Genomic DNA, 16196 nt, shown 5'->3' with positions numbered 1-16196 from the left:
AGAGCTTACTGGGTGTGTTTACTTCTAGAAGTTTTATCGTATCTAATCTTATATTTAAGTATTTAATCCATTTTGAATTTATTTTTGTGCATAGTGTGAGAGAGTAGTCCAGTTTGATTATTTGGCATGTAGCTGTCTAATTTTCCCAAGACCATTTGTTGAAAAAGCTGTCTTTTCCCCACTGTATATTCTTGCCTCCTTTGTGGTTGATTAATTGCCCATATAAGTGTGGGTTTATTTCTGGGTTCTCTAGTCTGTTCCATTGATCTATGTGTCTCTTTATGTGCCAATACCAGACTGTTTCAATGACTGTATCTTTGCAGTATAATTTGAAATCTGGGAACGTGATACCTCCAGCTTTGTTCTTCTTAAGATTTTTCTTTGGCTATTCAGGGTTTTTTTGTGTTTCCATACAAATTTTAGAATTATTTGTTCTAGTTCTGTGAAAAATGCCATTGATATCTCAAACTCTTGTGGTTGTCTAAGTAGTCTGCTTTGTTCTTAGTGCCTCTCTGTAGTTGAGCATGTGCCAAAATCTTTCATTGTCCCAAAGGGGAGGACTTTAATCATTACCTAGATGCAGACTGATTGGAAGCTGGACCCTCAGGGATCAGCTTTTAAAGTATGAAGACTTTCAGGGGAAGACTCAGCAGTAGGCTTTTCTGTTTCATGGGAAGACTCAGCAATGGGCTTTGCAGTTTGCTCCCTCTGCATTGAGTTCTGGGGTGACAGCTAATTAAGAACTTTTCTTTGTTTGCCTCCATCTCATTTAACCCACAAACCCAACCCTACTAGCCACCAGATCCAGGCTATCAAGAGCTGTGTCCTCTGGGTGGCAGCTACAAAAGCTGTGGTGCCAGGCATGTGCACAAGCTCCTTTCTCAGAGAGACACTGGTGACCTGACTTGGGGCAGAGGGAAAACATGAAGATGGCACCCACCAGCCTCTCTGGTCTCTGGAGAGGTTTTCAATGGTCCCTCATGAAGATGGCACTCACCAGCCTCTCTGGACAGGTTTTCAATGGTCCCTTATATACTTGTTTTAGTTGAAGCCTGCCCTTCAGGCCACGGGTAGGAAGATAAATTAATAAGCTTCTTTCACAGAAAGACTGGGCATGTCAGTCTGCTGCTTCTCCACCATGCCCTGGGGGAATAGCCAGTTAAGAACTCCGTTTTTTACAGCCCTGTGGGACTTACGAATATAAGCCTTTCTGTCCACCAGAGCCAGCAGTCAAGGGGTGACTCTTGGGTGATATGCACAAAAACTAGGGCACCAGATATGTGCACTAACTCCTTTCTGGGAGATACCATGACCTGGAGTTATGCAGAGGGAGAGCACAGGGCTTCCCTGGTGGCGCAGTGGTTGAGAGTCTGCCTACCAATGCAGGGGACACGGGTTCGTGCCCCGCTCTGGGAAGATCCCACATGCCGCGGAGTGGCTGGGCCTGTGAGCCGTGGCCTCTGAGCCTGCGCGTCCGGAGCCTGTGCTCCGCAACGGGAGAGGCCATAGCAGTGAGAGGCCCGCGTACCGGAAAAAAAAAAAAAAAAAAAAAAAAGAGGGAGAGCACAAAGGTGACCTCTGTTATCTTTGGAGAATATTTCAGTAGGGGCCTAATGTGTGTTACATTAGATGCGTGCCCCTTAGACCAAAGCCTTAAGATAAGCAAATAGACCTCTTTTACAGAAAGACTGGGTGTTTCAGTCAGCTTCCTCACTGCTTGGCCCGGGATGTCCTCAGAACTGTTTCTCAGTTCACCATAGCCTTGTGTGTTTTGTGGATGCAAGTCCTGTGTTGCTAGATGTTTTGGGGGCTCATCTCTCAGGTGCAGGTCTTAAAAGTTGCCAGGTGTGGGGTTCAGACCCTTTGCTCCTGAGGGAGAAGCTTGGAGTTGTGAGTTTCCTACTGTTTGTGGGTCACCACACTAGGGGTGGGGTTTTCAGGAAGATTGTGTCTCAGCCTCTCCTACCTGTTCCGATGTGGGGTTTTTTGGTCGCCCATTGCGTAGGAGTTTTTCAGCTAGTTTTGTGGTTTCTTTCAGAGGAAATTGTTTTATATGTAGCTGTATATTCGGTGTGTCTGTGGGAGGAGGTGAGTTCGGGATCTTACTGCTTCACCATCTTGAACCATAATGTCTACTGTGGTGTTCTAATGGTGATTTTCTCTTTCTTTCATTCCTCTTACATTTGTTATTTGGAATTCTTTTTAAGAAACATTTGTCCCCTTCCCTTACATACCAGTGTGGAGTCACTGATATTTATTTTATTATTTGGGTATAATCCATTACTGTCATTATTTTGTCGTTCAGATTATTCCAACATTGGGAGCTCTTTCATTGTTGCCTCCTGTGCCCTTTTGACATGTTCCCATTTTAAAGAAAGTATTTCCTTACTTTCTGGAACTATAAGATGTGCTTGTATTTTCCACGCCCTACACCTACTCCAGGAAGCCCTGGTTATTTTTACTGGATAATGATAATGAGAAACTAAGATCTTGGAGCTAGTTGTACTTGTTGCTTTAGAAGTGTCATTGCTTCTATGCTTGCACAGAAAACAGAACTAGTAAATATATTTATGTATGCTAGCTCATATATGCAGACACATTTGTATTTTGGTATCTGTACATAATGATGAGTTTATACCTTTGTCTGTAATCCAACACCACAACATTCATTCTAGCCTTCCCCCTCACCTGTGTGTCTCTTCTTACTCTGACAATGAGAAATGTGGCTGTGTCTACAGTTTATCTGTTGAGCACGTAAAGTAGTCGCAGATTTGTTAACCAGTATCACTATGAGAAACATATTTACCAACTAAAGCACAGTGCGTAGTTCTTTTTTTTCTTTAGTCTTACATTATCCGGTCAGAACACTGTTTTCCAGAGTTACTTAGGTCAGTTGTTTTTGCATCCCCTTCAGTGAGATCATGTCATGGTTTTATAACACAGTTATATTCATTTGTCACAGTCTGCACTTCATCCTGGCATCCCTCTTGGTCTTTTAAACTTGCATACAGTTAAGCTTACTTTCGTCAAGTACAGTTCTGTGGGTCTTGACAGATACATGGGGTCATATATTGACCATCTCAGTTCCATGCAGAATGGTTCCATTACCCTAACATTTCCATATGTGACCCACCCCTGTTCCTTCCCTTTACTCTTGGAAATCACTGGTCTGTTTTCAGTATAGCTTTTTTTTCCCTTTTCTATAATGTCATACAAATAGTATCATACAATATGTAACCTTTTAGATCTGGCTTCTTTCATTTAGAAAAACACATTTAAGATTCAGCCAAGTTGTTAGGTGAATAAATAGCTTATTCATTTTTGTTGCAGAGTAGTATTCCATTGTATGCATATAACACTGTTTCTCTGTTCACCTGTTGAAGGACATTTTGGTTGTTACCACTTTTTGGTAATTATGAATACAGCTACTTATCCTAAGTAGGATTGCTGGGTTATACAGTAAGTGTCCTAGTCTGTTTGGGCTGCTATAACAAAAATACCGTAGACTGGGTGGCTTAAATAACAAATATTTCTCATAGTTCTGGAGGGTTGCAAGTCCAGATTGCTGGCAGATTCCGTGTCTGATGAAAGATGCCGCTTCCTGGTTCATAGATGGCCATCTTCTTGCTGTGTCCTCACATGGCAAAAGGGACAAGAGGGCAATCTGGAGTCCCTTTTATAAGGGCACTAATCCCATTCATAAGGGCTCATGATCTAATCACCACTCAGAGGTCCCACCTCCACTTACCGTCACATTGGGAATTAGGTGTCAAGATATGAATTTTAGGGAGGCCCCAACATTTGGTCCATAGCAGTAAACGTATACTTAAATTTAGAAAAAACTGCCAGAATTTTCCAGAGTGACTATAACATTTTTTCAATCCCACCAACAATAAATAATTCCTATTGCTGTGCACTCTTACCAGCATTTGGTATTGTTAGTTTTCTTAACTATTATTTTAGCCATTATAGTAAGTATGTAGTGGTATCTAATTGTTGTTTTAATATGCACTTCCCTAATGACTAATGATGTTGAGTATCTTTTCATATATCTTTGCCATTCTTTAGTTAAGTGTCTGTTCAAGTCTTTTGCCCATTTTCTAATTGGAAATTTTCTTATTAAGTTTGAAGAGTATTTGTATATTCTTTATACAGATCCTTCATTGGATATGTGGTTTGCAGATATGTTCTCCCAGTTAGTGGCTTGAGTATTTATTCTCTTAACAGTGTCTTTGTAGATCAGAAGTTTTTAATTTTGATCAAGTCCAATTTACAGGCATACCTTGGAGATATAGTATGTTCAGTTCTAGACCACTGAAATAAAGTGAGTATCACAGTAAAGCGGGTTACACGAATTTTTTTGTTTCCCAGTGCATATGAAAGATATGTTTACACTATACTGAAGCCTATTAAGTGTGAAATAGCATTATGTCTAAAAAACAATGCACATACCTTAATTTAAAAATACTTAATTGGTGAAAAATTCTAACCAGCATCTGATAATACAGGCTTGCCAAACATTCAATTTGTAAAAAAAAAAAAAAAAAAAAAAATGCAGTATCTGCGAAGCACAATAAAGCAAAGCTCAGTAAAACGAGGTATGCCTATGTCAATTTTTTCTTTTATGGATCATGCTGTTGATATTGTCTCTAAAAACTCATTGCCAAACCCAAGGTCACACATTTCCCCTATGTTTACTTCTAGACAGTTTTGTAATTTTAACTTAGGTATATGATATATTTTTCCACTTGGAGTTAATGTTTTGTATAAGGTATTAGGATTATGTTGAGCTTTTTTTTTTTTTTTTATGCCTATGGACATCCAGTTATTCCAACACCATTTGAGAAAACTACTTTTTTTCTATTGAGTTTCTTTTGCACCTTTGTCAAAAAACAATTTGGCATATTTATGTGAAGGCTACTTTTCCTTAAGACACTGGTTAGAACTTCCAGTATGATATTGTATATCATAGCAGTGAAACATTGCTTTGTTCTGGATTTTAAAGGGAAAGAATTCATTCTCTCACCATTAACTATGCTGTTAGCTATAGGTTTTTCACAGATGTTCTTTATTAAGCTTAGGAAATTCTCTTCTGTTCCTAATTTGATGAAGATTTTTTTTTTTTTTTTTTTTTTTTTTTGCGGTATGCAGGCCTCTCACTGCTGTGGCCTCTCCCGTCGCGGAGCACAGGCTCCGGACGCCCAGGCTCAGCGGCCACGGCCCACGGGCCCAGCCGCCCTGTGCATGTGGGACCCTCCCAGACCGGGGCACGAACCCGCGTCCCCTGCACCGGCAGGCGGACTCTCAACCACTGCGCCACCAGGGAAGCCCTAGATTTTTTTTTTATTGTTAATGGATGTTGAATTTTCTTGAATGCTTTTTTGTATCTTTTGAGATCTTTTTCTTTTTTTTCTGTTCAGGAAGCATTTTATTGTTGCTCCAAGTTTAAGAATTTTCACTGACAGAAAATCAACTTTTAGAAACTCTCCCACATTGCTCTGCTCAACTTCTGAATCTTGGGATTTGCAGACATTCAACATATTTCTCTCCAGTACGGACAATCATTTCACCCATGATTGATGGATCAGTCTTAACTTCCAATTTCAATACTTGGCCTTTACTTAGGAAGCTCTTCAGGACCGTTTTTAATTCAGTAAGAGTGGCTTCATCTAAAGAAGTTGCAGTGGTAACTGTGCAAGGTGCTTCTCCATGGTGGACACTCATTGTAGAAAAGGCAGAAATAACTCCAGCGATATCGTTCAAGTGACCATTTTCAGCAAGCAAATTGAGCAGGTTGGACATGAAGGGAGAAAACCTCTCTTTGTTGTCATGTCATTTAAGCTTTTCACTTTAATGGAACGCTTTGCATAGGGATTCATAATAGAAGCAGCCCTTTTGGGTTTCTTCAAGATTTGTGCTATTCCTTTTCTACTTGCTTCAGTTTATCCTGTTTAAATGCAGCAGAATAAAGAGCATATCAGAAAACGCTTTTGCATACCTCGTGCAGTCAGATCTCATGTTTTTCAAACTTTACTAATGAAAAACCCAAGAGGCAGATAAATTCTTTAGCTTTCCCGACATGACAACAGCAGGTGAGGGTGAGCCAAGGGCTCTCCCTCTTGTACCACAGCCTCCACGGTGCCCTGGGGTACTTTGTACATCTCACAAGCGCCGTCACTGTGCTGACTGCCGGGGAGTGCAAGATGGTGAGAACAGTCGCTGCTCTTGGAGACACAAAGAGCAAGCTGGGAGGACAGATTTGTGGGCAAATAATTGTGGCAGTGTGATAAGTGTCTGCTGAAGTATGGACAAGGAGTCCGAAAGGAAGATTCCTTGACTCTGCCTGGAGGTATTGGGGGAGGCATCCAGGAGGACATGCCCTGTGAGCTGACCTTGGAAGGGTGGGGCTGGATCGTGACCAAAGCACAGCCGTGAGTGGATGTTAGGCTGGGGGAAAGTGATGAAGAGGGGCGTTGTCTCATTCCTCTCATGGTCTTCAGGAAGTATCTTGTCCCTGCCATGGTAGCATTTACTAATTGTTAAGCAAGGGGCTGCAGAATTCTTGCCTACATTGATTTCTTCATTCTCCCCCGCTCCCTGCTTTTTAAATTGCAAAAGCACTATAGGCTAATGATAAAAATTGCAAGCAATGCAAAAAACAAAAAAAGCAGTAAAAAAAAAAAAAAGGGAAAGGCCTGTCTCATTCCTTCCTTAATCTCCTTACTTGAGACAGTCGCTATGAATATGTAGTTTGGTGGGTATTCTTACAGTATTTTTCTATAGATATGCAGACATACAAACTATATAGTTTGTTTTGCAGCAGTGAAGTTATATATATTGCTCTGCAGTTGCCTTTGTGGTAGTATGTGGGCAAATTGCCATTGTTTTTTTTAACAGCTGTAAGTTGTGTCCAGTGTTTTTGCAAGTACAGATACCTAATGTTGCAATAAATATTCTCGTACATATAAAAAAAAAACAAAAACATACCATATATCTGAACAGGTGGCCTCATCACAAGCTTGGCAAATGGCCTGACCACAGATGTGCTGAAGCATCACACCTGCCGGGAGAGCCCAGACACTGCTGGGGTGGCCATCTTCTTCTGGGTGGCTGTAGGTCAGAGATCTTTCTTTTAAAATTTAGTTTGTTAATACAGTGAATTACATTGATTGATTTTCAAATGTTGAACCATCCTTGAATTTCTGGGGTGAACTTCACTTGTGTGTTATGTATTATCCTTTCAATATATTGCTGTGTTCAATTAGCTACTATTTTGTTGAGGATTTTTGCATCTGTGTTCACGAGGAATATTATAAGTGTTTCTTTCTTGTAATGTCGTTGGTTTTAACATTAGGATAATTTGGCCTCATAGAATCAGTTGGGAAGTATTCAGTATTCCACTTTCTGACAAAGATTAGGTAGAATTGGTATTATTTCTTCCTTGAATGTTGTATTTTACAGTAAATTTTTCAGACTTTTCAGAATTTTTTCAGTAAAACCATCTGGGGCAGGAGTTTTCTTTTTTTTCAGGGCAGGGAGAAGGTTTTAACTTACAAATTCAATTTCTTTAATCAATATAGGAATATTTATGTTATCTGTTTCTTAGGTGAGTTTTGGTATTTTGCACCTTTTAAGGGATTAGCATATTATATCTAAGTTTTGTGTAATTGTGTCAAATACATGGCCATATAATTTTTTATTATTATCTTAATGTCTGTAAGATAAGTAGTGATATCCCCTCTTTTATTCCTAATATTGGTAACTTGTGTCTTCTTCAGCCAGACTAGAGGTTGATCAATTTTACTGATGTTTTCAAAGAAGCAGATTTTGGCTTTATTGATTTTTTCCTGTTATTTTTCTGTTTAAATTTTATTTATCTCTGCTCTCATCTTTATTATGCCCTTCCTTCTTCTTGCTTTGGATTTGTGATTCTTGCTCTCTAATTTCTTTATTCAAGCATAGTTTACTGATCTCAGGTCTTCTTTTCTAATATGAATGTTTAATTCTATAAATTTCCCTCGAAACACTGCTGTAGCTGCATCCCACAAATTTTGATACATTTTCATTTTCATTTAGTTTAAAATATTTTAAAATTTCCCTTGGGACTTCCTCTTTGACTCTTGGCTTACTTAGAAGTGTGTTGTTTAATTTCCAGATATTTCAGGATTTTTTCAGATATCTTGTTTAATTCTGTTGTGGTTTAAGACATACTATCTTTGTATGATTTCTATTTTATACTTGTTAAGGTTTGTCTTAGGGTTGAGTATGGTCTGTTTTGGGAATGTTCTGTTTGAACTTGGGAAGAATCTATATTCTGCTGTTGTTGGGTAGAGTGTTTTATAAATATCAACTAAGTCGAGTTGACTTTTAGTGTTGTCCAGGTCATCTATATTTCTACTGATTTTCCTCCTACTTGTTCTATCAGTGACTAAGAGAGGCATCTTGATATCTCCAGCTATAATTGTGAATATGTCTATCTTTTCATTCCTATCAGTTTTTAGTTTTTACCTCACATATTTTAAAGTGTAGGTGTATACACATATAGGATTATTATGTCATCCTGGATGATTGACCACTTTATGTCACATCACTGTTTGGTCTGATAATATAATATTCCTTGTTGTGTAGTTTATTTTTTATGAAGTTAATATATCTCCTCCAGCTTTCTTTTAGTGTTTTCATGATATGTATCCTTTCATTTTAAACCTATCTGTATCTTTATATATAAAGTGAATTTATTGTGGTTAGTGTATGGTTAGGTTTTGTTTTTTTATCCAATCCAATATATATATATATATATATATATATATATTTTACTGGTGTGTTAGGCAATTCACATTTAAAATGATTATTAATGTGGTTGGATTAAAATCTTTAATCTTAAGGCTAGATGTTTTCTGTTCCATTTTTTTTTACTGACTTCTCTGGGTTTAATTGTACATTATTTTTTGATTCCATTTTATCTCCTCTGTTGACTTAATATTTAGATATCATTTAAGAACTTTTTTAGTGGTTGCTCTGGAATTTACAGTAATATTTTTAAATAATCTGAGTCAACCTTCAAACAATATTATACCACTTAACATCTGTATATTAATCTTATAACAGTGTATTCCCTTATATGCTGTAAACACAATATATTGTTACAGCTTTTTTGCTTTACATAGTTAATTATCTTTTACAGCAATTAAAAACAAAGATATTTTTGTTATCCTCATTTACTTTCAACACTCTACATGTCTTTATATAGATCCAAGTTTCTGACTATATCATTTTCATTCAGAAGTGTTCCTGCCCCTTTTTCAGATGTAATATTGGGGCTAGTTCTCCCAGCGGTAGAACTTTTTTTCCTTTTTATTCTCCTCCAGCTTCATTGGGTTTCCACGAGTTGCCTCAGGCAACAATTTTGTTGCCCTTCCCTCTGCAGATTAGACTTGTATCCCTTAGGAGATATAGAGGACATGGGTCTGGGCAGGGTTTCAGTGGTGGCTGTTCTTCCCAGTATCTAGCCAGTATCATGGGGGAAGCTTTTTCAGGATTCATCTTGATTTATCCTATGAGCATCTTGTGGGATTCCTGGAGAGAAAGCTTACAGGAAGGCACAACAGCCCCTAAGTCTGGCTCCCAGGGGCATCACAGTCTTATTCTAGCCGATGCTTAGCCTATCTGATTAGTTAAAAATTACTGGCTGATTCTTCTTATTAGCTTGTATGGCATTTGTGAGCATTTGGCCCAAGTGAGCAAATGCTCAGGTCCTGTTTGTCCTTATGCCTGTCTCTTCAGATTTTCTGTTAGTTGTTTACACTATGACCTCAGTTTTCTGATGGGTTCAAGAAAAATTGTTAATTTACAATGTGTCCGCTTTTTTTCCCTAAGGGTAGCACAGTGCTTTTTTCCAGTTCTCTACCTCTCCGAGGTGAAACCTCAAGTTCTCTGATTATGTATTTTTATTTTTTTATTTAATTAATTATTTATTTTTTTGCAGTACGCGGGCCTCTCACTGTTGTGGCCTCTCCCATTGCGGAGCACAGGCTCCGGACGCGAAGGCCCAGCGGCCATGGCTCATGGGCCCAGCCGCTCTGCGGCATGTGGGATCTTCCCGGACTGGGGCACGAACCCGCGTCCCCTGCATCGGCAGGCGGACTCTCAACCACTGTGCCACCAGGGAAGCCCAGAAGGTATACATTTTGAAGGTGCTTGTTAGGTATAATAGTGAAAGGAGATAACTTTATCTTTCAACTCTCAGTTATTGAACCTATGTTTTTTGTTTATGAGAGATACAGGATGAGATACTGACCACTAGTTTTTTTTTATTTTTATTTTTTAGTTCATTTAGGTTGTAATATTTTCACAGCACTTTTTAAAAAAATCATTTGTAATATTCTGTAGATCACATTTAAACATTGTTTTAAAGACATGAAATAATATAGTATTTTTTTAAAGTAAAACCACCATTATAAAGTAGAGGAACTTAAGAAGACAAAGATCAAATCTGCTTCATATACAGGATGGGGCAATCTAATACACAGTACAACATTAGTCCTTTCAAAGAAGTTTGCTAAGAAACAGCTCCCATGTTTAGTGTTAAAAATAAAATAATCTTCTTATTTAGAAACATCAAGATATCATTTGATTAATACAGCCCATTCTTCCCCCAATTTTATACTTGCTTGTCTTCATTTAGAAATTATAAATTCATGAGAAAAGAACAAATTTTGTTATGGTATAAAAATTTTAGTCGGGAACAACAAATTACAAATATTTAATTTTTTTTAACAAACAATACTGTTTTCCTTCCCAAAATGTAAACATCTAGTAAATAAAACATATGTAACATTCCAGGTATAGAAACACTAGTAATTCACTTAATGAAAGAGGTGTATTTTGGTATATTTGGTGGTAAGGTTTTTTTTTTTAGCTTTTTTTTTTTAACATCTTTATTGGAGTATAATTGCTTTACAATGGTGTGTTAGTTTCTGCTTTATAACAAAGTGAATCAGTTATACATATACATATGTTCCCATATCTCCTCCCTCTTGCGTCTCCCTCCCACCCTCCCTATCCCACCCCTCTAGGTGGTCACAAAACACACAGCTGATCTCCCTGTGCTATGCAGCTGCTTCCCACTAGCTATCTATTTTACGTTTGGTAGTGTATATATGTCCATGCCACTCTCTCACTTTGTCACAGCTTACCCTTCCCCCTCCCCATATCCTCAAGTCCATTCTCTAGTAGGTCTGTCTTTATTCCCGTCTTACCCCTAGGTGCTTCATGACATTTTTTTTCCTTAGATTCCATATATATGTGTTAGCATATGGTATTTGTCTTTCTCGTTCTGACTTAACTTCACTCTGTATGACAGACTCTAGGTCCATCCACCTCACTACAAGTAACTCAATTTCGTTTCTTTTTATGGCTGAGTAATATTCCATTGTATATATGTGCCACATCTTTATCCATTCATCCGATGATGGACACTTAGGTTGTTTCCATCTCCTGGATATTGTAAGTAGAGCTGCAATGAACATTTTGGTCCATGACTCTTTTTGAATTATGGTTTTCTCAGGGTATATCCCCAGTAGTGGGATTGCTGGGTCATATGGTAGTTTTATTTGTGGTTTTTTAAGGAACCTCCATACTTTTCTCCATAGTGGCTGTACCAATTCACATTTGCACCAGCAGTGCAAGAGTGTTCGCTTTTCTCCACACCCTCTCCAGCGTTTATTGTTTCTAGATTTTTTGATGATGGTCATTCTGACTGGTGTGAGGTGATACCTCATTGTAGTTTTGATTTGCATTTCTCTAATGATTAGTGATGTTGAGCATTCTTTATGTGTTTGGTGGTTATCTGTATATCTTCTTTGGAGAAATGTCTATTTAGGTCTTCTGCCCATTTTTGGATTGGGTTGTTCGTTTTTTTGATATTGAGCTGCATGAGCTGCTTGTATATTTTGGAGATTAATCCTTTGTCAGTTGCTTCGTTTCCAAATATTTTCTCCCATTCTGAGGGTTGTCTTTTCATCTTGTTTATGGTTTCCTTTGCTGTGCAAAAGCTTTGAAGTTTCATTAGGACCCATTTGTTTATTTTTGTTTTTATTTCCATTACTCTAGGAGGTGGGTCAAAAAGGATCTTGCTGTGATTTATGTCATAGAGTGTTCTGCCTATGTTTTCCTCTAAGAGTTTGATAGTTTCTGGCCTTACATTTAGGTCTTTAATCCATTTTGAGCTTATTTTTGTGTATGGTGTTAGGGAGTGTTGTAATCTCATACTTTTACATGTACCTGTCCAGTTTTCCCAGCACCACTTATTGAAGAGGCTGTCCTTTCTCCATTGTACATTCCTGCCTCCTTTATCAAAGATAAGGTGACCATATGTACGTGGGTTTATCTCTGGGCTTTCTATCGTGATCCATTGATCTATCTTTCTGTTTTTGTGCCAGTACCATACTGTCTTGATTACTGTAGCTTTGTAGTATAGTCTGAAGTCAGGGAGCCTGATTTCTCCAGCTCCGTTTTTCGTTCTCAAGATTCCTTTGGCTATTCAGAGTCTTTTGTGCTTCCATACAAATTGTGAAATTGTTTGTTCTAGTTCTGAGAAAAATGCCATTGGTAGTTTGATAGGGATTGCATTGAATCTGTAGATTGCTTTGGATTGTAGAGTCATTTTCACATTGTTGATTCTTCTAATCCAAGAACATGGTATATCTCTCCATCTATTTGTATCATCTTTAATTTCTTTCATCAGTGTCTTATAATTTTCTGCATACAGGTCTTTTGTCTCCTTAGATAGGTTTATTCCTAGATATTTTATTCTTTGTGTTGCAATGGTAAATGGGAGTGTTTTCTTGATTTCACTTTCAGATTTTTCATCATTAGTGTATAGGAATGCCAGAGATTTCTGTGCATTAATTTTGTATCCTGCTACTTTACCAAATTCATTGATTAGCTCTAGTAGTTTTCTGGTAGCATCTTTAGGATTCTCTATGTATAGTATCATGTCATCTGCAAACAGTGACAGCTTTACTTCTTTTCCCATTTGGATTCCTTTTAATTCCTTTTCTTCTCTGATTGCTGTGGCTAAAACTTCCAAAACTATGTTGAATAAGAGTGGTGAGAGTGGGCAACCTTGTCTTGTTCCTGATCTTAGTGGAAATGTTTTCAGTTTTTCACCGTTGAGGATGATGTTGGCTGTGGGTTTGTCATATATGGCCTTTATTATGTTGAGGAAAGTTCCCTCTATGCCTACTTTCTGCAGGGTTTTTATCATAAATGGGTGTTGAATTTTGTCGAAAACTTACTCTGCATCTATTGAGATGACCATGTGTTTTTCTTCTTCAATTTGTTAATATGGTGTATCACGTTGATTGATTTGCGTATATTGAAGAATCTTTGATTCCTGGAATAAACCCCACTTGATCATGGTGTATGATCCTTTTAATGTGCTGTTGGATTCTGTTAGCTAGTATTTTGTTGAGGATTTTTGCATCTATGTTCATCAGTGATATTGGCCTGTAGTTTTCTTCCTTTGTGACATCCTTGTCTGGTTTTGGTATCAGGGATGGTGGCCTCGTAGAATGAGTTTGGGAGTGTTCCTCCCTCTGCTATATTTTGGAAGAGTTGAGAAGTATAGGTGTTAGCTCTTCTCTAAATGTTTGATAGAATTCGCCTGTGAAGCCATCTGGTCCTGGGCTTTTGTTTGTTGGAAGATTTTTAATCACAGTTTCAATTTAAGTGCTTGTGATTCGTCTGTTCATATTTTCTATTTCTTCCTGATTCAGTCTTGGCAGGTTGTGCATTTCTAAGAATTTGTCCATTTTATTGGCATAGAGTTGCTTGTAGAAATCTCTCATGATCGTTTGTATTTCTGCAGTGTCAGTTGTTACTTTTCTCCTTTTTCATTTCTACTTCTATTGATTTGAGTCTTATCCCTTTTTTTCTTGATGAGTCTGGCTAATGGCTTATCAATTTTGTTTATCTCCTTAAAGAAGCAGCTTTTAGTTTTATTGATCTTTGCTATTTGTTTCCTTCATTTCTTTTTCATTTATTTCTGATCTGATCTTTATGATTTCTTTCCTTCTGCTAACTTTGAGGTTTTTTGTTCTTCTTTCTCTAATTGCTTTAGGTGCAAGGTTAGGTTGTTTATTCGAGATTTTTCCTGTTTCTTAAGGTAGGACTCTATTGCTATAAACTTCCTTCTTAGAACTGCTTTTGCTGAATCCCATAGGTTTGGGGTCGTCTTGTCTGCATTGTCATTTGTTTCTAGGTATTTTTTGATTTCCTCTTTGATTTCTACAGTGATCACTTCGTTATTAAGTAGTGTATTGTTTAGCCTCCATGTGTTTGTATTTTTTACAGATCTTTTCCTGTAATTGATATCTAGTCTCATAGAATTGTGGTCAGAAAAAATACTTGATACAATTTCAGTTTTCTTAAATTTACCAAGGCTTGATTTGTGACCCAAGATATGATCTGTCCTGGAGAATGTTCCATGACTCCTTGAGAAAAATGTGTATTCTGTTGGTTTTGGATGGAATGTCCTATAAATATCATTTAAGTCCATGTTGTTTAATGTATCATTTAAAGCTTGTGTTTTCCTATTTATTTTCATTTTGGATGATCTGTCCATTGGTGAAAGTGGGGTGTTAAAGTCCCCTACTTTGAATGTGTTACTGTTGATTTCCCCTTTTATGGCTGTTAGTATTTGCCTTTTGTATTGAGGTGCTCCTATGTTGGGTGCATAAATATTTACAATTGTTATATCTTCTTGGATCGATCCCTTGATCATTATGTAGTGTCCTTCTTTGTCTCTTCTAATAGTCTTTATTTTAAAGTCTATTTTGTCTGATACGAGAATTGCTACTCCAGCTTTCTTTTGGTTTCCATTTGCATGAAATATCTTTTTCCATCCCCTTACTTTCAGTCTGTATGTGTCTCTAGGTCTGAATTGGGTCTCTTGTAGATAGCATATATATGGGTCTTTTTTTTGTATCCATTCAGCCAGTCTGTGTTTTTTGGTGGGAGCAGGTAATCCATTTACATTTAAGGTAATTATCAATATGTATGTTCCTATTCGCATTTTCTTAATTGTTTTGGGTTTGTTATTGTAGGTCTTTTCCTTCTCTTGTGTTTCTTGCCTAGAGAAGTTCCTTTAGCATTTGTTGTAAAGCTGGTTTGGTGGTGCTGAACTCTCTCAGCTTTTGCTTGTCTGTAAAAGTTTTAATTTCTCCATCAAATCTGAATGAGATCCTTTCTGGAGTAGAGTAATCTTGGTTGTAGGTTTTCTCCTTCATCACTTTAAATATGTCCCGCCAGCCCCTTCTGGCTTGCAGAGTTTCTGCTGAAAGATCAGCTGTTAACCTTATGGGGATTCCCTTGTTTGTTATTTGTTGTTTTTCCCTTGCTGCTTTTCATATGTCTTCTTTGTATTTAATTTTTGACAGTTTGATTAATATGTGTCTTGGCGTGTTTCTCCTTGGATTTATCCTGTATGGGACTCTCTGTGCATCCTGGACTTGATTAACTATTTCCTTTCCCATATTAGGGAAATTTTCAACTATAATCTCTTCAAATATTTTCTCAGTCCCTCTCTTTTTCTCTTCTTCTTCTGGGACCCATATAACTCGAATGTTGGTGCGTTTAATGTTGTCCCAGAGGTCTCTGATACTGTCCTCAGTTCTTTTCATTCTTTTTTCTTTATTCTGCTCTGCAGTAGTTATTTCCATTATTTTATCTTCCAGGTCACTTATCCGTTCTTCTGCCTCAGTTATTCTGCTATTGATCCCATCTAGAGTATTTTTAATTTCATTTATTGTGTTGTTCATCATTGCTTGTTTCCTCTTTAGTTCTTCTAGGACCTTGTTAAACGTTTCTTGCATTTTCTCTGTTTTATTTCCAAGATTTTGGATCATCTTTACTGTCATTATTCTGAATTCTTTTTCAGGTAGATTGCCTATTTTCTCTTCATTTGTTAGGTCTGGGGGGTTTTTATCTTGCTCCTTCATCTGCTGTGTGTTTTTCTGTCTTCTCATTTTGCTTATCTTACTGTGTTTGGGGTCTCCTTTTTGCAGGCTGCAGGTTCGTAGTTCCCGTTGTTCTTGGTGTCTGTTCCCAGTGGCTAAAGCTGGTTCAGTGGGTTGTGTAGGCTTCCTGGTGGAGGGGACTAGTGCCTGTGTTCTGGTGGATGAAGCTGGATCTTG

The 16196-nt window shown here is 37.7% G+C and overlaps 1 pseudogene; it reads right to left on the bottom strand.

The window, feature by feature from the left end:
- Positions 1–5476: 5476 nt before the first annotated feature.
- LOC136123800 (ATP synthase subunit O, mitochondrial-like) lies at positions 5477–7096 on the bottom strand (annotated as a pseudogene).
- Between the last annotated feature and the right edge of the window lie 9100 nt (positions 7097–16196).

This window comes from Phocoena phocoena, chromosome 5, assembly GCF_963924675.1.
Source record: "Phocoena phocoena chromosome 5, mPhoPho1.1, whole genome shotgun sequence".
In the NCBI taxonomy this organism is placed as follows: domain Eukaryota; kingdom Metazoa; phylum Chordata; class Mammalia; order Artiodactyla; family Phocoenidae; genus Phocoena; species Phocoena phocoena.
The sequence above is the reverse complement of the archived record's forward strand: the minus strand, read 5'-3'. Positions and strand labels throughout refer to the sequence as shown.